Below are 21,067 nucleotides of genomic sequence, written 5' to 3'. Positions count from 1 at the left end.
CCTTCAATCTTCGGCATATGTGGGAAGTAGGTATTCAAGGCAATGGAAAGAACCAGGAAAAGCAGTAAGACAAATAAATCTCAAGCTCACATAAGACTGGGAATCTTTTACAATCCAATCAGAGTTGAGTAATCTCTTAATACACAGGGCTTCAGGAAGTATTCTGAAAGTATTTTACCTTAGGAGTGGCACTAAGTTAGTCTAAGATTAAGGACTAAATGGGACCCACTCTAAGAAACCTTAAAAGCAAGGCTTGAAGTGGTCAAACTGATACCAATACCTTAATTGCATATCTGAGAAAAGTGCAGTAGCATTTAAAGGAATAAGACAAAACCCAGAAGCCCCAAAATACACAATTCACAGTTGCTGACTAAATTAGGTTCTATATGCAATTCCATTGGGGGGGGGGGGAGCAGGCAGCGGGAGGGGAGTGTTCCACACAAACAAGCGAGTCTCCAAACACCAGCTGGCTGTCCTGTAACTCAACTCAATTCTGATACTTTCTTCCCATGTCTTAATCATGTCTATGTAATGTAGCCTTCACAAAATCCCAAAAGGGAGGGGCCCAGAGATCTTCCAGGTTGGGCAACCAGAACTTTCTACATGTCACCATGTGATCTCCCAAGCCTTGAAACGATCTCGGTTCCCAGAGATAACATCAGATTCCACAGGTTAGACTCAGTCCCACAAGACTACCCTCCACTTCAGATGCCAACTGTAAGCCCAGGCTGTTATCTGTGCTTCTGACTTACAGGCTATAAATCAGAGGTTCCCACAGCTCCATCCTTGGGTTCGTTAACTTGCTAGAGTGGCTTATAGAACTCCAGAAACTTGTTTATTCAGTAGACCTCTGGTTTACTACAAAGAATATTAAAAGGATATGACTCAATAGCCAGCTGAAGAGATACATTGAAAGAGTCCCAAACAAAGGTGCTGTCATCATGGAGCTTGGGACATCACATGGTGACATGTGGAAGCATTCCGGCTGCCTAACCTGGAAGTTCTCTGGACCCCTCCCTTTTGGGTTTTTGTGGAGGCTACATTACACAGACGTGATTAATTAAATCATTAGTCATTGGTGACTGATTCACCATCTAGTCTGTCTCCTCTCCCTGGAAATCAGGAGGTGAGACTGAAAGTTCCATTCCTCTGTTCACGATTGATGTCCCTGGCAATGAGCCCCCACTCTTAGGTGCTTTCCAAAAGTCAGTTCATTAACAAAAACCCAGGTGTGGTGGAAAGGGGCTTGTTATGAATAACAAGACACCCATTTCACCTTTAGGGCTCTGGAAATGTTTTCAGGAACTGAGGACAAGAGACCAAATGTTATTTTAAAAGAAAAAAGATGCTCCCATTGCTCCTATCACTCAGGAAATTCCAAGAATTGTTCTGTGAACCATAAGCCAGGAACTGTGGACAAAGACCAAATATAGATGAGAAATAACTATTTGTCAGCTGAATGAACAAATATATATTTTTTATGAATCACAGTATCACACTGACATCCAATAGAAAATTATCAGGGGTTCCAATAAATCAGAAAATATGATACAGTGGAAAAATCAATCAACATAAACTGACTCAGAAATGACAGAGGTGATCAATTTAGCAGATACAGATATTAAAATAGCTATCATAAATATGCTCAACATGTTCAAGAATGGAACATATGAATATTATTGGGAGAAAAATAAACAACACAAAAAAAGTCAAATTCAACTTCTGGAGATGAGAAAAAAATATCTGAAGTGAAAAATACATTGAAATTTGTGAGACAATATCAAAAAGTCTAGCATATGTGTAATATGTTTTCCAGTAAGGGGGATATTTGCAGAAATAAACGTTGAAAATATTCCATATTTGATTTAAAAAAAAAAACCCAGAAACATAAATCCAAAAAAAACTACAAATTCCATGAGGACAAACATAAAGAAAACAACAGCAAGGCATATCTTAATCAAACTCAAAACCAGTGATAAAAAAAAAATGTTAAAAATAGTCAGAGGAGAAAAGACATATTACATATAAAATTTAAGTAAGAAAAATGACACAATTCCCATGAGAAACTATGCAAGCCAGAGAAAATGGAGGAATTTTTTTTTTTAATATTTAAAGAGGAAAAAAACCTGTCAACCTAGAATTCTTTACCTAGTAAAAATAGTGTTTTGAAAATGAAAGTGAAACACTTTTAGACAAATAAAAGCTGAGAAATGTCATTGCCAGCAGAGCTGCTCTGCATGAAATGTCAAAGGAAGTTTTTCAGATGGAATCACATATACAAAGCATACCCATACCATTCAACATAACAATCACACTCCCATGAAATTAACCCAGAGAGATGAAAGCATATGTTATGTCCACATAGACTTGTTTGTTCATAGTAGCTTAAAAAAAAAAAAAATCCACATGTCCATTAACTGTTGAGTGGATAAACTAACTGTGGTATGTCCATACAGTGGAATACACAATGAATAATAAGAAATAATGAACTACTGTCACATTTGACAACATGGATCAATCTCAAAAACATCATTCTAAATGAAAGAAGACATGATAGAGAGAAAGAATTTACATACTTATAATTCCATTTACATGAGATGATAGAAAAATTCAAATCTAGTGACAGAAAAACAGATCCCTGGTTGCCAGGGTGATGAGAGCTGGAGGGGAAGCAATTGACTGCAAAGAACACAAGAGTACTTTTCTCAAGTGATGAACTGTTCTTAATCTTGACCAGGGTGATGGTTACACACCTGAAACAGCTGTCAAACTTACCATATATTACTCCTAAAATTGGCGATTTTTATAGTATGTAAATTTTATCTTCATATAGCTAATTTTTAAAAAATTATCAATATCAAGCATTTCTTCTGTTCCAGGCCTTGTGCTAAATAACAGAATAAAAAAGCCATGGTCCCTTCTTTTATAGTCCAGTTAAAGAGGCAGACAATGATTTTAGTAACTGTAACATAAAATATGTGATATAACTGGTGTATACACAGGGTAATGAAGGAACAGAATATTAGAGATTCAGGAAAAATTACAAGACAAGGATGGCAAAGAACATATCTCTATTTCAGCAACCTATGAAATTCACATCTTCCATGAATACATATCACATAAAGACAAAGAAATGTGTACATCAGAATTTTGAAATTTGGTAAACCATATGGACATATTTAAAATTTAAATTCTTAAAAGAAGGCTGTCTTTTGTGCATCCCTTGTTCTCTTGCACTCTTATTTTGCCTTCACTTTGGTGAATCATAACATAAATATATTAAGCCACACCAATCTTAATTGAAACACACAGTGAATTTTTATATAACTGTATGTTTCGTCATAACCGCCACCTAGATCAAAATTCAGAAGATTTTTAGATTCTTTTCTTTTTGTAAGGCCCTTGAGTGCTGGTTGATTATTTATTAGTATTTTCAAACTTGAGATAGAGGGCAACACTGTCACTCCAGGAGAAAACTATAGGGAAGATCAAAATTGTCATTGCTACTTATAGTGACTGTTCAGGATGATCAATTCTGACTGTCGGCTTCATTACGAAGACTGCTAATTTAGGTAACATTCATAAAGCACTCCCAGGGTGAAGCATGTCTTTCTCAGAGAGGTAAATATCAATAGTCTGCCCTTGGGAAAGGTATTGGAATTTTAAAACTATTTCACCGCAGGAAGAATATTGTCATTCTTAATGGGAGCCCTGAATTGAATGGGTGCCTAATAGTGAGTCTCCTCTGTGCTTCTGTGTAAGAAAAAAATACCTTTATGAATTGACCTTAAAATGTACTTTAATCTATGGCAATAATCTATGATTATCCACTTGAAGTAATAATTAATGCTAATGAAATCGATAATTAGGAGCCATTCTTAATTTTAATTAGACATACAAGTATTCTAATTAACCAGTTTTGGACTCTGCCTTGAAGTCGAAGGTCTTTTCTTCCTTGACAGAGGATGAGGACAGCTCAGGGAAAGAACCACCACATCCGCTTTGAGTTAGACTCCAAATCTGATCATCCTCTATCACTGTTTTCTGTCCGTGTGGTAGCTGGAGAGGGAAGTCCCTCCCAAGAAAAATGGGATTCATTTTTGGAAAGAGGGATACAGGACCCGGGGCCAATCCACATCACTCCACTGGGCACCGCAAACTTCTCTTATCAGTTCCTAGGTTCCATCTTCAGACTTTTTGTGCAGGAACTTTCTGCTACTAGATAGCTCCTACCTGGGACTATTACCATCCTCAATTCCAAGCTCACTGTGAACGAGAGCTGGGTGAGTGCTAAGGTCTGAGCGGGTGAGGAACAGGACACCAGAAAAGCGGCTGAGGAATGAGTCATAAATGTCCTTACCTTCAAGTTCCTCCCTTTCCTAACGCCCCTGAATCCAAAGTGGTTTGAGATTCTCCGTTTTTCTCAACCTTGCTCTGTGAATGGGACATTGATGATTTGTTTGCTGACATACTGTTTCTCTGATGCAACATTTTAAACCATGCTTTCTAGAATCTAACTAACTAAAAGGAGTGAGTCATGAGAATTATAAGCCCTTTTCATCTTCAGAGGACAATGTTTCTGGACCGTCTGGCCTTTTGCCTTCCCTCCCTCCATCATTCTGTGTGGGTAATCATCTGTTCTGTCTCCACACCATGCAAGGCTGGCTCTGGAGGCTGGACTGTCTTAGCATCAGGATGGCAGGCAGATGACAAGGAGGTCACATCCACCACTGGGAAAATGACTTGAAGGCTCGTTTAACTGGTCTCATTCTGAAAACTTCTTTGGACATCCTACCCTGCTCTCCTTAGCGAATGGGGAAACTGAGGCACAGTGTCGGCTAGTGTTTTCCCCTAGGATCTCAGCAGCTTTCTCTGAGTACACTTGAACTCCATCAGGACACCAAGGCTACCTTGCCGCTGGGATTCAAGCAGGTATGTTTCCATAGTGCCATCACTCCAGTACCTCTGCCTTGGTAACTAGAAGATTCTGGTCCCAGTATCCAGTTCCAAGGACACAGTTTCCACTTACAAACATCCCAGTCTCTAACCATCTCCATTGCAATTGTCACCCTTCTGATGCACATCGTCAGAATGACACAAGTTTCTTTGTTTCATTTTCAAACAAAATTACAAGGCCTGGCTTTCTGCCCAGTCCACTCATTTAAGGCTGTAACAGATCTCTAAGCACCATCTTTGCCAGACAGGATTTCAAAGTGCCCTGGAGCTCCAGCACAGTAGATTGCATCACTGTCTCTGCAAGCTTTTACTTCTTTTGTTCATGGAGTATTTATTTTGAATAATTTGGAATGAACATTTCATTGGTGATGAGATTAGATTTACAGAAAAGTCACAAAGACAGTACAGATGGTCCCTGTGTACCCTCAACCCCAGTCCAGTGTCCCCTGAAGTTATCATCTTACCTCCCTGCCGTACATTTGTCAAAACTGAGGATCTAACACTGATACATTCACTAAACACCAAGTTTCATTTTCATTTTGCCAGTTTTTCCATTAACGTCATTTTTCTCTGTTCAAGGATCCGATTCTGAAAGCTTTTTAAATCAGTTCTCTTCGCAACTAATGTGCAGTCCTTTCTAAAATTTATCTTTAGATATCAGTATTTTCTGTCCAGTAATTCTTTTGGTCCGCTTTGGATCTTCATAGGGACAGTAATTAAGTCCTGTGCTCTGTGTGGCTTGTTTTTTTGTTCCCCTCAGCAGCTAACACACCTCCCACCACTTACTGCTCTCAGTTAAACCGAAAGAGCTTACAAGGGTGATGGAGTTTCAAAACGCCCTTCATTCGGTTTTACCAAGGACACAGTGGACGGTAAGCCAACCTCCTTTCCTTCTTTCTTCCTTTCTTTATTTCTTCTGAGTGAAAATATTTAGGTCAAATCCATCTGAACTCAAAAAGCGGCTGAATTTCCCCTAGAATCAATTGACTGTTTCTGCAGCATCCACAGTGAAACACAGAAAAACCCCTTGATGATCAATGCCCTTGACCAGCCAAGAAGTCTCTCCTTTCTGCACCTGAAGGGGTCACTCTTAGGCTGAGCCTTTAATAACAAAGTCCTTCAGACATCAAAGAGTAACAGTAAGGGGCACGTGTCCTTGGTCTGGGGCATTACAACGCATCATAATAGATTCAGTTTGCAAGGCCGGTGTTGCTAAGACTGGCCAGCCAAGCACGCAGCTCAGGCGTTGTCTCTTTAAAGCTTATATAAGCAGTGACATTTAGTTGTTCTTTTTTTTTTTTTTTTAAAACCTCTGAACCTGAAGTTTTCCTCCTGTCTCATCAATGTCAGTTCACAGGAGCTCAGTTTATTGATGCATGTAAAAAGAAGAAGGCAATTATTTCTGAGAGTAGCCAAACCTGTGTTCATGGGGTGGGGAGGAAATTGTGATGAAGATTTTAGTCTGCTTAATTCACTCACTCATCGAGCGAAGGAAAGGGTGAGAGGCAGGAGGAAATTAAATTTTAGAGCTTTTTTTTTTTTTCTTTTGTACGTCCACTGCCTAGAGAATTATTACAGGTCTATACTGTTACACACTTACATGGACAAAACACTCCGTTGAAACTATCCCTTAGAATTTGATACCGGATTATTTTATTTTGATTTGAGTTTGGGTTTTATATGGCTTCCCAGTAAACCTTCAAAATTTCAGATCCCACTAACAGGCGTCTGAAATTCAAAGGATGGGGTGGGTTGAACTTTAATTGACGCCACTGTGAAAGCATGTTTCTTCTTTGTAAATTAACACTGAACAAAGACTCATGGTCAAAATTCAGTAAGGACAGCTGCTTTCAAATAGGGAGGGGGTTCCACTCAGTGGGTAAAAACACGAAACTTTTGTTTTTCCACCAACTGCTCCTAATTCTCCTCTGCTGACCTCCCATCCCACCCCCCTTTCTTGAAGAATAAAAAGGTTTTCTTCATCAAAATAAAGCCTGTTTTCACAATCTCCAATTATGTTTGCTTATAAAAAGCACAGTTCTGTTCATTTTACAGAACGTGATTATCCTGATTCAAAAACGCACCCCTCCCCATCTCTCCAGCTGGAGGACGAACTGGTGGGGCCAGTGACCCGCTGGGGAGTACCGTGCTGTTTTGCTCTCTCTCACCTACGAGTGCCTGCCCCGCCAGGTACCCACCACAGCCCCAAGTCTCCTCTCGCTGGCCTCACCTCATGGCTCTTCCTTCCCCAGGGGACGATACAGTTTACCATCTTAGCCAGCGGATGAGCAGATGTCACAGCACCAACAAAATGCCAGCCTCCCCTTTGGCCAGAGCCTCAAGCTATAAAGAGATGCTCTTGTGATTCCCTCCTTTGGCTTCTCTCCACATTTGGAATATTAGTTTCAAAGCATTTATATGTATACGTAGCTCTCAAGTCACATGGTTGTTAGACCTTTGAAAAACAGCAAACACTTCACAAATGCTTAAATAAAATAACGAGGAAAAAAAAAAACCCTAAGATCATATCATGAAGTTAACAATGTCAGTTACATTATGTATTTATGTATTTGCCATATGGCCTTCATTCGTAAAGTGCAAACATGGTTTTTGAGGAGGAAAGTGGATGTCTGTTTTTAAACTGTTCATGAGAGAAACCTCAAGAGTCACTGTTCATAGCAAATAAGGCATTAGTCTAAAATCATGAGCGATGGTTTTTCCTTTATCTTAGCAACTGCAGGAAGGTAGCAAGATGGAAATGAATGCACTTAAACTCATATAAACGTATGAACGTAAATAAGTGACAGTGATGATAAAGCTTCATCTTGTCTGACTGACTGAATCCTGCTCTCACTCCCACATATCCTTCTCTGAGAAGTAAGATCGCCCACTGGGACCTTCTTGGGACAGTCTAGATGTTTCTATTCCCTTTATTCCAGAGGGATTTTGATGTCCAAGGGAAATCAGAGAATTCAAGTCTGACCTCTTGCTTCTTGTGCTGTTCTTCCCCATTCTCCCCTCACCGCTGGCAGCTCTCTTCCCTTTTTCTGTGCAATCAGATCTCTATTTTGTCATATTTTCATCTTCCCAAACTGTAAACTTTTTAAAAATATTGTTACTTATTTCTCTGGGGCCATAACCTTCATGATCCAGCTTTAATGGTGGAAATCCAATAGAAGAAAGAAAAACATGGATGGGGAACCAATAAAATATTCCCAAGATATTATCCTCACTACAGGACTCTCTGGGAATATATTCATGCTCATAACGATGTTCCAGATTTAATTCTTCTTTAATCCTGTGTTAATATCATCAATTTCCATGACTATGCTTTCACTGAATTGTAGCCTGTGGCTAACGTTCAGGGTCTCTAAGCTCAATATTCATACCAATGATGGGTGTTTTCTGCTGCTTTTTTATCTGGAGCCACGCTGCTATGTAAATCAATGTTTCCTAATCTTTATTTCACTTAAAAGATAATAAAGGCGCCCAATTGGTACACACATAGGACCACAGGGTACACGCTCAGAACTGCTATAAAACACTGTATTGCTAAACAATCGGGCAAGTAGTTGGTACCTTGAACATAAACTTGCATCATATTTGAGTAGAAGTTACTTGGCCATGCAATGCTACCCCACGCAATGCTGCCTGTGGGAAAGAAAAGAAGTAGGTGGTGGGTAGTTCAAGTATGCTGCTACAAAATTAGAGAGTGTATGTTTCTAACAGAATTATTTTCCATTGCGTCTCAAAGTTGGTAAGTTTACCACACACAAATGAGAACTGAGTGTATTAATATAGATCTCAAAGGTTCTCAGGTCTAATTTGCTTCCTACGAAATTCAATAAATGGCATTTCGCTGCTGATGTGCGGGCTTTAGAAGGGAACTGGAGCTGCATTTTATATTCCTAACAACATACAGTCCTCCTCCATAAAGGAAAGACCAACAACCTTGACCACGCTCTCAGCTTTGGGAGGGCAACACGCGGAGAATTAATGTGAGAAGATAGTGTCCCTCTGGGTGAATTGAGCAACTAACACATCCAGGGACACAGCCCCAGTTCAACACCCCTGAATCCATAGATTCTTTGCTTTTCAAACCCAGATTTTAATGATCAGTTTAGTCTAAATTAGAGCACTTTGATGATATCCTTTAAAAATAGGTTTCTCTAGGCACCAATCTTTCTTATAATCTAACTTCAGAAATTCAGTTTTTTTTTTTCAGGGACTGGGAAGGCATAAGTGACAAACTGAATGAAAGCATAATATTTTATATGCTAAATAAATAATGGCTATTAGTATTGATTATCAGAACATCTATCTTTTTATTGAAGTATAATAGATTTACAATGTTGTGTTAATTTCTGGTGCACAGCACAGTGATTCATTTCTACAGATATATGTGTATATATATTCCTTTTCATATTCTTTTTCATTATAGGCCATTACAAGGTATTGAATATAGTTCCCTTTGCAACAACAGTAAGATCTATTTTATATACAGTAGTTAGTATCTACAAATCCTGAGCTCCCAATTTATCCTTCCCAACCCTCATTTCCCCACTGGTAACCATAAGTTTGTTTCCCACGTCTGTGAGTCTGTTTCCATTTTGTAAATAAGTTCATTTGTGTCCTCAAAGTTCATCTTTTTTAAAGGGAGGTAAAGAGGTACTTTCCTGATGACAGCAGAGATGTATGAAAGTACGTAAACTCTCTGGACCTTGGTTTCCTCGGAGTTAAAACGGGGCAAAGGGAGAAGTGGGTCTCAATCTTTAGCGCACCTCTTGGAGTAACAGAGACAGATTTTGGACTCTACATTTTTCTGACCTATTTCTTTTAACAGGCAAAGTGAGGGTGGGGCTTCACTGAAAACAAGGGTCTGATATGCATGTGCTTTGATGATTTCTCTCCCATCTCTGCTCCTCCCGTGAGGGTGAAGGGGTTCTTTCTGCCAATGGTTGGAGCAGCACCATAAAAGCAGCTCCACACACGTGCCTAAGGGCAGAAATCACAGCATGACTTTGCCTGTGTTCAGTCCGGGCGGGAGGTCAACTTAAATTTAAATGAATTTCCTAATACTAAGCTGCAGAACTTCTCACTCTATTAGAAGACTCCAGAGAGAGGTGTTGTTCTCTGAGAGAAGCTTACCCTTGACAGAGACCTTCTAAACCGTGACACCATGTGACGGGCCCGAATGGTAAGGGAGACCTTGGGGATGGCCCTGCACACAGAGCACCAACAGCACACGAGGTGCGTTTTGGGAAAATCTGGGTTCAGATTGACCTGACTGCTTCTGTTAGACTTGGAAAAATCATTTTGTTTTGAGCTTCACTTTCTTCATCAGTAAAATGAAGAGGCAGGTGTCCACTAAGACCTTCCCTCCCCTCCTCTATTACTACAAGCCAACAGTGCTTCATCATTAGAGACCCATTTGTTATTTTAATCCCTTCTTTGACCAACACAAACAATTCCATGGAAATCAAGAGAGGCCATCATGCAAACTGGTGTCTCAAGCAGGAAAAGGGACCAGAATTCCATCCATAAAAAATCTCGGTTGAAGTAAAACGTTTTGGCGACTACAACCCCAACCATTCCAGCACAAAACTCTTAAGAATTCAAAAGGGGCAAAACATAACCATGTGAGCACAGTGCCCTAGAATTTAAAACACACACACACACACACACACACACACAAGCAAATACAAGTACCCTGGGACAAGGTGAATTTGAAGTATTAAAAGAGCTGACTTCTAGGGTATTTTCAAATTGATACAATTTTACGCATTAGAACTTACAACAATTTGGACTAGAGGGGCAAAGTGAAAATCCTTAAAGTGTAAACAATTCAAAATGACAAACTGAAATTAAGATTAGTAGTAGGAGTTCAAAAAGCATTTTGTACTTCATACAAAAAGTTTATTCTCTTAAATAATTTGGACCTTTGGGAACCTTTTAATAAGATTTTTTAAAAGCAAATAAAAACACTGAGGTAATATGAAGTCAATGAGCCTTATTCCATTTGTCACCAATTCTGAATCAGAATAGTACGCTTTAAGAAATCTGCCAAAGAAAAGTGTTTACTCAAGACAAAACAAAATTTTTGATTACAGGAGATCTGATGAAGAAAAGAGTAATTAAATAATTGGATATGTACTTTAAACACCCTTTTTATCTTTCCAACATAACACTGTATTGCTTTCCAAATCAGCTGGGAAAGGTTTCCCCTTTTCATACTCTCTTCTTGTTCTCGTCTCTTAGTTAAATCGCTGCCCTGCTTCCCTGGGCATCATACTTCAATTTCCCTGACAGGCCTGGCAAACATGGCTGCTGCTCTGAGATGCTGTCTTTTGCCAACTAGGTGGTTACAATTTCAATCATATAATAATACCCTCGCAGTTAAACAGATCGCATCTCCCAAGGCCCCCTGGCAGTTTCTCACTTTCTCACCCTTGCCACACGTCAGGGAAGAAGCCAGGGTTTGGCTGATCACGCCCTAGAGGGGAGACATTAGAGATCCACGTGCATCCAGAGATGCCAGGGAAGGGCAGCACAACGGAACGCCACAAAGCACAGCCACCATCAAGCCAAAGTGCTGAGCTGTTTCCAAGGCCAAAACTATACTTCTAATTACATTGCCTCTAAAATCCTCTTTCCATCATAATCACTTAGGAATGAAAAGGGAGCTTGGCACTGTATCATCTTTAATTTGGAGGACTGGTTTGCTTGAAGGTTATCTATCTGAGAAGCCTTTTGCCCTTCCTGAGTTCCTGCCTCTAAGGAAGCAGGCTGATGATCCCTTCTATTCCCACAGACCAAGCCTGGCTGAACCTTTGATGCAACCCTGGCACTAGGACTCGGCAGAAAATTCACACCTTACAAACGACTGTTTCCTGGGCTGAGCGACTCAAGCGCCAAGTATGGGCAATGACTTTGAATGAATGTGCTTACTTTCTGACACAGCAAATTATAGTTATGGAAAGTGTTGGTTAGCAACTATTGTCATGCAAAGATTTTAACAGACGTAGACTATGGGTGTAAGCACCATCCATTCAAAAATTGTGCACTTGTTTGTTTTCTGGGTTTATTAAGAATTAAAAGACTGTACTTATTTTTTTTAATGGACTGGTTTTCATTCCTGAACAAGAATTTGTTTCTACTCATTTATCAGGGAAGAGGTGATAATGATTTTTTTTTTTCCCCAACGTGATCAACATGTATTGAGAATTCTGTCTTGGGCGCTAGGAAGTTTGATGAAGGCAGTAGAGGACACAAGATTGCTCAACGTCCCCTATAATGAACTATGCTAGAACACGTAGATTTCTTCTGGTCCAAACTCACAAAAGGAATAATATTTCAACACCCAGGTATCAAAGTCATGGAACATAAAAAAACTAACACATAGAATATAGTCCAACCATGCTATTTTTTTTTCTATTTAAATAAGCTTTTTATTTTAGATAGTGTTAAATTTACAGAACAGACTCAACTATAGTACATGGAGTTCCCATATACCCCCACACTTAATTTCCTCACATCTTACATCACTACGGTCCTTCTTCACAAATAAAGGACCAATAGTGCTACACCATTACTCCCTAACTTTCCTTTTTAATTTGACTATTTTCCCTATCTATCTATCTATTCATTCATTCATTCATGTTTCCCTAACCTTTGTTTTCTGCTCCAGGATCCCATGCAATATATCAAATTACATTTAGTTGCCGTGTCTCCTTGCGTTCCTCTTGGGCTATGACAGTTTCTCAGATTTTCCTTGTCTTTCATGATCCTGACAGTTTTGAGGAGGCCCGCTTAGGCACTTTGTAGTACTTCTCTCAATTTGGGTTTATCTGATATGTTTCTCCTGATCGAGTTAACACTGAGTTTTTGGAAGCCTACAAACTAAAGTGCCGTCTCGTCACATCAGATCAAGGGTACGTGCCACCATCATGACTCACCAATGATGATCTTAACCTTGATCATAACTCGTAGTGTTTGCCAGATTTCTCCACTGTAAAGTTACTTTATGCTCCACTTTCTATATTGTAATCTTTGGGAGCAAGTTACAAAGTGTAGCCCTCATTTAAGGGGTGAGAATTTCTATCCCACCTCCTCCCCAAAGGGGGAGAATTTATATAAATTACTTAGAAATCTTCCGTACAGATGATTTGTCTTTTATTCCCTATTTATTATTTATGCAGTTATTTATTTATGCCCGTGCACTATCACGGACAGTGTAAACTTCAGGATAAACTCTGAGTCACATTCCAGTCCTGTATTGCATATTTTGTTGCTCTGATTCTTCTACTTTGGCCCTTGGAAGCTCTTTCACTTGGCTTCTGTGACATATCACGTCAGTTTCCGAGCTCGTTCTGACTTTCTGGCGCTATTCCCTGCTTCAGTCCTGGTATCAGGCAGTTTTTCTAAGTAGCCCTGGTTCCTTTTATTGGAGAGTGGTATTAGAAACCAAGATCTGAGCACTAGCAACCATTTCATTTTCTAGATTACATAACTGAAGCTCAGAGGCATTAAGGGATTTTTTCCAAGGTCCAAAGGTGACTAGTTGGAAAACTAAGCCTGGAACACGAGTATCTTGATGCCTGGGGTCACCACTCTTGCCATCGGCATCACTCTGCCTTTCCCCTCACATTCCAGAATGTGCAGCCTTCACAGGGAGTAAATGAAAAAACATGACCTTGTTCCCTGCTGTCTGGACATTGCCAGTGTCCTGCAGTTACATGCATTTTTATTTATGTGGGACTTTGAAGCCTCCCATGAAAAAGAAAATGAAAGCACGGGAAATACAGTTACCCTAATAATGACAAAGGGAAAAATAAAGGGCCATTTCCCCAAGAAGGATAAGGTTTAGGTTGCCCAGAGTTGTTTCTTTTAGGCTCAGAAAATAATCTGTGTGATGTATTTGTGCACACGGCTTATCACTTCCAAGATCTGCGTAAGTTTGCCACACCCCTTTTAGACATGTGTCCTTAAAGCCATGCAGCCCCAGAGCGTGCAGCCTTGCATACATAGCAATAAAAGGCAGAAATGACTCTTCCGGCTGGAAATTTGAAATCTGTTGTAAAATTCTGAAGAGTAATGCTTATTGTTCCTTTTGTGGGGAGATGTGTATGTAGCACATTTCCCTATGGTCTTTGAGATGTGCAGGATTCAGTGATCAATTAACACATGAAATATTATCAAAATCTCTGACAATGTTCTTTGGTGCCAAAGGTCAAGCATAGTATATCCTATCATCTTATTATATACATTCTGTAGCCCAATTTTACATTTTAAAGCACTAGCAATTTTAAAGGTCAGTAGATCATTTTGATATTAGTGCCTTAAGTCTTATTTATTTTTATCTGTATGTGACGTGTTCTCAGTAGATCTCATGCATTTAATAAGTAGTAAGTACTGCTTATTACTGCTGCTCCACATTGCTAAGACTGTTTCAGCCACTATGGGTGATGCGAAGATGAGTAAGTCCCACATCCTGTTGATAAAATGGTACTCTAACATATTTTACTGCTGACCTCCATAGCTCCCAGTACAAGACAGCACACACTGTATGCATTAAGCAAGCAACCATTGGTTAGCAAATTATTAGTCAATCCATAAACCATTGGGCTTTTGCAGTTTTCACTGGTAATTGTTCCAAGCAAAGTATTTACATTGAAATGGGTCAACAATGCAAATTCTGTGTTAGAAAAGCTTTTTTAGTAATTATTAAGTATTTGTAATCAACCCCCAGTCAACTCACAGCTCAGTCTATGACTCCATGAAGATTTCCTATTTAACTTCTAAGGGAAAAAGAAGTGAGATGGTTCTGAGACACTATTTTCCTGAATGTTTATACCTGTTGGTCATCTTGATTGTTCTTGATAGTAAAGAAGAACTTAAGACTCAAGTGTTATTTTTTTCCTAAAATAAAGACTATATTTTAGTTATACAACCTTAAAAGTAATTCCTGTCAATTATTCTGATTTTATTATATGAAAGAAAGTATTTGATATACTTCTGAAATCTATATACATTGCTCAGATTACAAAATGTCAGGGTTTTCTACATTTTTACTATTTCTAATTTTATTATAAATCGATATTTTTATACATGATTGCAATTAATGCAAATGTATGATGTTTATACCAATATGGTCCTGTAGCAGTCAACCAATTGCTAATACCAAATGTTTAATGCAGGAAAGCCTCTCAGTAGTAAGAATAATCACATTTTTACTTACATTTATATTGACTCATCAATATCTATGTATGCAATTTACTGGAACACTATCCAAAGGAAAACAGAGATAGAGCTAAGACTTTTTAATAAGTCATTTTATATGTTTGTACTAAATAAAGCTAATTGATGTTAAAGGCAATATCTTCAAAGAGCTTGTTAAGGTATTTTTAGACCCCAGAATACACAAATTTCTTCTTTTTTCCTGATTCATATAAGTTGAATAAATGTATATCCTATCTAAAGCAAGTTATTGCCTCTTGTAATAACCTTTACAGAAAAAGAATATGAAAACAAATATATGTATGTATATGCATGACTGGGACACCATGCTGTGCAACAGAAATTGACACGTTGATACTTCAATTAAAACAAAAAAAGAAAAAAAAGAAAGCAATTCATTCCCAATTCCAAATGGACAGGGATTGTTGTTACTTTTATAACCCTTTTTAGTCTGTCCACAACCTTTACAATAAGGAACTGAGTTTGGAAAGTAGCAGGTGTACATTAACACATTAAAGGACGTTTCCAGCTAGTCTGCATAAACCTTCAACCATATATGTGAAAAATCCAGCTGGAGGTGATGTATATACTGACTGGGATTCATGTAATGGACATCACATTTTACCATAGGTCTCTGGAGTTCCCTGTTTTCTACCCTCAGAGGAAGAAAAAATTTCTCAGAACTAATTTCTCGGGAGAAAAAAAAAATACTAAAAGTGGGCTGTACTTTATTCTTGAATTTTAGCAAATTCTACCACTTTTCCTAATTCTTTCCAATACTTTTAAAAATCCAAGTAAACATCTTCGGTTTTAGTTTAATTTCCTTACGAAAGTTCAAGTTGGTCCTGTTTTCCCAAACTTTTAAGGTTTTCTTTCGTGGAACAAATCCAGAAGAAGAGAACACGCTCCCCTAAACTTATCAAATTGAGATGAACCCGTGAGAAAAGGTAAAGGCATTTGGGAAACTGAACTCAAGTTCCGTCCCCCACATTTTATATCCTGGTGGAGGTCTGACACACTGAATCTAACCTCTGGTCTTTGGTTTGGTACATTACCATTCTCTGAACTGATGCTTGCAATAACATCACTGATCTGTAAAGATTTCATTTTCCTCTTTGAGGGTTAGGTGATAGGGTATTAACCATCCCACAACTGCTCATTTTCCTTTTGGTAGATAATGTGATTTGAAAACAAACAGTAATCCGTGGTTAATGCTGGCACTGCTGTCATGTTCCAAATAGCTGAATGCTCAGCTCTAGAGAATTCTGAACGTCACCCAATTTTATCTCTTCAGAGCTTATCAAACAAATTGGATGGATAATCCTAGAGGAAGGTTGGTCTGTCTCAGTAGATACAAGCTTTAGGAAAGGGAGTGGGCTAATATGTTGTTCAGAGAGAATTTGCAGCACAGTGACAGGTCCAATGCCTAGAGAACCATCCATTTTTGGTACAAGACACTTTCCTCTTCTCTCTTCCAATTCTACTATCCCATCTCAAACCTCTACCCCATGATCTATTTATTCAGCAGCAGGCTTTCAGTGAAATGTCAATGGTCCATGAGCCAAATCTGGTCCACATCCTGGTTTTGTAAATAAAGTTTTATTGAAACACAGCCATGCTCATTCAATTGCACATTGCCTATGGCTGCTCTGGGGTTACAGCAGCAGGGTTTAGTAGATACAACAAAGACCACGTGACCCACAATGCCTAAAATATTTCCCATCTGACCCTTTCCTGAAGAAACTGGCTTAACTCGGAACTGAAGGATCAACCAACGACTTTGAATTTGCAAACATGAAGGTATTTGCGAGCTCAGAAAGCCAGAACTGATCATATCCATCACACATTGCTTCATTGAAAAATACAGCATTTCATTTTCACTGCAAAGAAAATTATGTGCAGCGCGTTCCGGAAGAAAATAAATAGCCCAGCAGGAAGGAAGCTCAGAAGACTTCATCTGACTCCATTACTTTTCTCCACTTCAGTGACTTGAAAACTCTGAGACCATCCTGGATAGTAGCATCTCATGTTTCTTTCCAGCTCATCATTACTGGTGGTGCAAGAAGGCGTAGACTTCTCAATACTTCATGGCAGGGATGGGTTCTTTTGTAGACACACACACACACACACTCCTCACACACAGCTAGCCTGCATGGACATCCAGCTCCTTCCCTCATTTTTTACGTCCACTCAGATGCTGACCACCAGCTGGCAAAAATGACAGATGATGCTAACTTACAACAGATGTCTTTCTGACCCCAAAGATAACAGAAATGACAAATAATAACTTTGTAATTACCTTAACTTCAACCAAAGCATAAGCTGAAAAAATCACCAGATGAGAGCTACTGGGAACATGTGGGACCGACGTCCCCATTAAGCATGTGTAAGTGTCCCCCATGCTGTGCAGCTCAGGAGCTGTGCCAAGAGAGAGGAAAAGGCAGCCGAACATGTGCCCAACCATAAATCTTTCCAGCCCCACGATAAACAAACAGGATCTCAGCCTCTGCACGCATAGCTGACGAGAAGTGGAGAAATGAAGATTAAATGTGGACCAGGGCACTGTCAGAGCTTGGAGTTTTACAGTGCTTTGGATCAGATAAAAGTCCTCTAATGAAAAATACATTTTAAGTGTTCCCATTCTCTTTTCTCTTCTGTTTGCTGGGTCTGGTCCTTGAGAAGAAACAACAGGAAAGTTAAACAAAAGGTGAAGAGAACTTTGAACTGATGAGAGGAGTGTTTGCCTTTTGCTGATATTCTGGGTTTGCGAAGTGGTTTAGACGATGGTTGTGAAATGCCCTGAGCCACTTCTGACCTTGACCCGACTCCATGCTTTGAGGAGAACAGAGGGAGGAACTTCTGAGCGGGATGAGATTTTTCTTTGTTTTCAAGAATCTGGAGCTTGTTTGAACTGTCTTTGAATAAACACCCAGGAGTGAATTTGTTTTTGGACTAGAAAGGCTGCCCAGTGCTGTCTATTCCTAGATGGAGGTTAACCAATCCTCAGGGAGAAACAATTCTCACTTGTGATGGGTAATTTTATGTGTCAACTTGACTGGGCCAGGGGGTGCCCAGATATTTGGTCTACCATTATTCTGGGTATTCCTCTTAGGTTTTTTGGACAGGACTAACATGTAAATAGGTAGACTGAGTAAAGTAGATTGCCCTTCCTAATATGGGTGGGCCACATCCAATCAGTTGAAGTCCTGAATAGAACAAAAGGGCTGATCTTCCCCTAAGTAAGAGAAAATTCTTTCTGTCTGATGGCCTTCAAACTAGGATATCAGTGTTTTTCTTGCCTTTTGGCTAAAACTGAAAGCTCAGCTCTTCCTGGGTTTTGAGCCCCTTGGACTCCAGACTGGAGCTACACCATCAGTTCTCCTGGGTCTCCAGCTTGCTGACTCACCCTGAAGATCTTGGGACTTTCCAGCCATCATAATAGCATAAGCCACTTTTTTAATAATAAATCTCTTTTTATATCTCTATGTACATACACACACACACACACATATATCCTGTTGGTTCTGTTTCTCTGGGCAACCCTAAGATAGACAGCACTAAATCTAAGACTAAGTAATTTAGGACATGCATGAGATGGCAATGATCTTATTATTGATTTTCTCCCTGTAACTCTCCATTCTTGCTTCCCTCTGACCTGTGCATGTGTTCCTTGCTTTTGTTTCTTCTCTTTATCTCTAGCGTTGACTACAACTCCTGAAACCATTCAGGAGGGGGCTGCTGATCGTGCCCAGGGTGGGTAAGATAACTTGTCTGCACTCACAGAACACCTGTGCCAACCTCTATTGTAGACAATCACAAAAAAAGTGTGACAAAGACCCTCTCTTATGCTTGATTCTAAAATTATGTGAATTTGTATCCTCAGTGCTCATCCCAGTGTTCAGGATATGGTAAGTTCTCAGCTGAATGAATTTCACCCTATGAAAGTAGGTGGCAAAAGATGAGAAAGGAAAAGTATCAAGCGGGCAGAAGACATCCCAGAACCAGTGACCCACGTGAACAAAGGAACAGAGCAAGAGAATACGGCTTGAGTCTGGTGGGGCAGGGGGAGGGGGAAGGCACACAGAGTCCAGGAAGGGAAGTGGGGAGCAGAGGGCTAGATAAGAAAGCTGTTCTTTACAAAGAGAATTTCTGAGGTCGGTGAGTTGCCATCTGGCCAACTTGCTGACCCACCGTTCTGCTTCTTGACTTCCAGCAATAAATTATACACATTATATAGACTTTCTTCTGAGTGTCCCACACCTCCCATTTTGCACTCTATCCCCTTCATCAGCAGTAACAGACAAGCCTGCTGAGTTCAGCATATAGTATCTTGTTAGCAAGGTTTTCCCTTCACTACCTCTCTGCAACTCAACCCCTCTAATGTTGACAGCTAAAATGGCTTGAGGTCCAGATGCAGATTCAGCATCTGAGTCAGGAAATCCAAAACCTGTGCCAGCATTGTGGAACTGTGTTGGCACATGTGATAATGATTTATCTCTAGCACATTTATTGGAACATCCCAAAGCCCGGAATAAAGATAACTCACATTTATGGAGTATCCGCCTTGTACCAGGTATTGTTCTAAGTGTTCCATGTGTATTAACTCACACAATTCCTATAAGATGTGTGCCATTATTATTCCTATTTTACAGATGAGGGTTCATAAGGCACAGAGAAGTTGAGAAAACTTCACAGGGTCACACAGCTGACAAGGGTTGGAGTTAGAATTTTTTTGAATAAAGCTCCAAATTCTATTAACTTAATCATTATCATATGGTGCCTCTTTAAAATAGGCAAGAAATGCAGGACCAAGAAAGACAGTATGGCTTTTAATATTGACTTTGCTATAAAGTATGTGATTTTTGGATAAGTCAGAACTCCATGAGACAATTTATTTTCTGTACAATGACAGAATTTGTATAGAAGAGCAGACTTCAAACATTTTTACTTCCACAGCCTCTAAAGTAATTTTAAAAAATTAGTGTTCCCTTGTGCATTTTAAAAGGACATCTAGATTTTCAATATGTTTAAATGTTTATAAAAATAAATACTTTGTAGCATTTTATAAATACAGATTTTTTAAATAAACCTTTTATATTACCCTTAAATACAGGCATTTCAGGTCTCTCCTGGTTACTATTTGCATGGTGTATCTTTTTCCTTCCTTAAAGTTTCGACCTACCTGTGTCTTTGCATCTAAACTGTCTACTGTAAGTATCATTAAATCTTGCTTTTTCCTATCTAGACTGACCACTTGTGCTGTTCGATTGGAGTCTTTAGTGCATTCATATTTAGTGTAATTACTGACAGCATTGGATTTACATCTGTCATTTTGCTATTTGTTTTCTATATGTCCCATGTATGTTTGTTCCTCCTTTACCATCTTTTTGTGTTAAACCAATATATCTTAGTAAATCCTTTTCATTACTCTATTGAGATTTTACTCTGATTTTTGAAATTTAACTTTCAAAGTGGTTTACACTAGAGATTACAACATGCATATTCTTTTAAAAAATAAAAATTGTATATATTTCAGGTATATAGTAAGATGTTTATATATGTATGTGTGTGTGTGTATATACACACACACACATATATATATACACACACACACATATATAGTACAATGATTGCTACAGTCAATCTAAGTAATATATTGGTCTCCTCACACCGTTACCATTGTTGTTTGTGCCGTGAGAGCACCTGGGATCTCCTCTCTTAGCAAATTTCCAATGTTCAATATGTTACACTGTAGTTAATGTACATTAGATCTCTAGACTTATTCATTGACGTCACTGCAAATTTGTATCCTTCGACCATCTCCCCATCTCTCCCACCTCCTCATCTTAATTTATCACCTCCCACCTCAGATTTT

The sequence above is a fragment of the Camelus bactrianus genome, chromosome 26, assembly GCF_048773025.1.
Source record: "Camelus bactrianus isolate YW-2024 breed Bactrian camel chromosome 26, ASM4877302v1, whole genome shotgun sequence".
Lineage (NCBI taxonomy): Eukaryota > Metazoa > Chordata > Mammalia > Artiodactyla > Camelidae > Camelus > Camelus bactrianus.
This window is presented reverse-complemented; position numbering follows the sequence as displayed.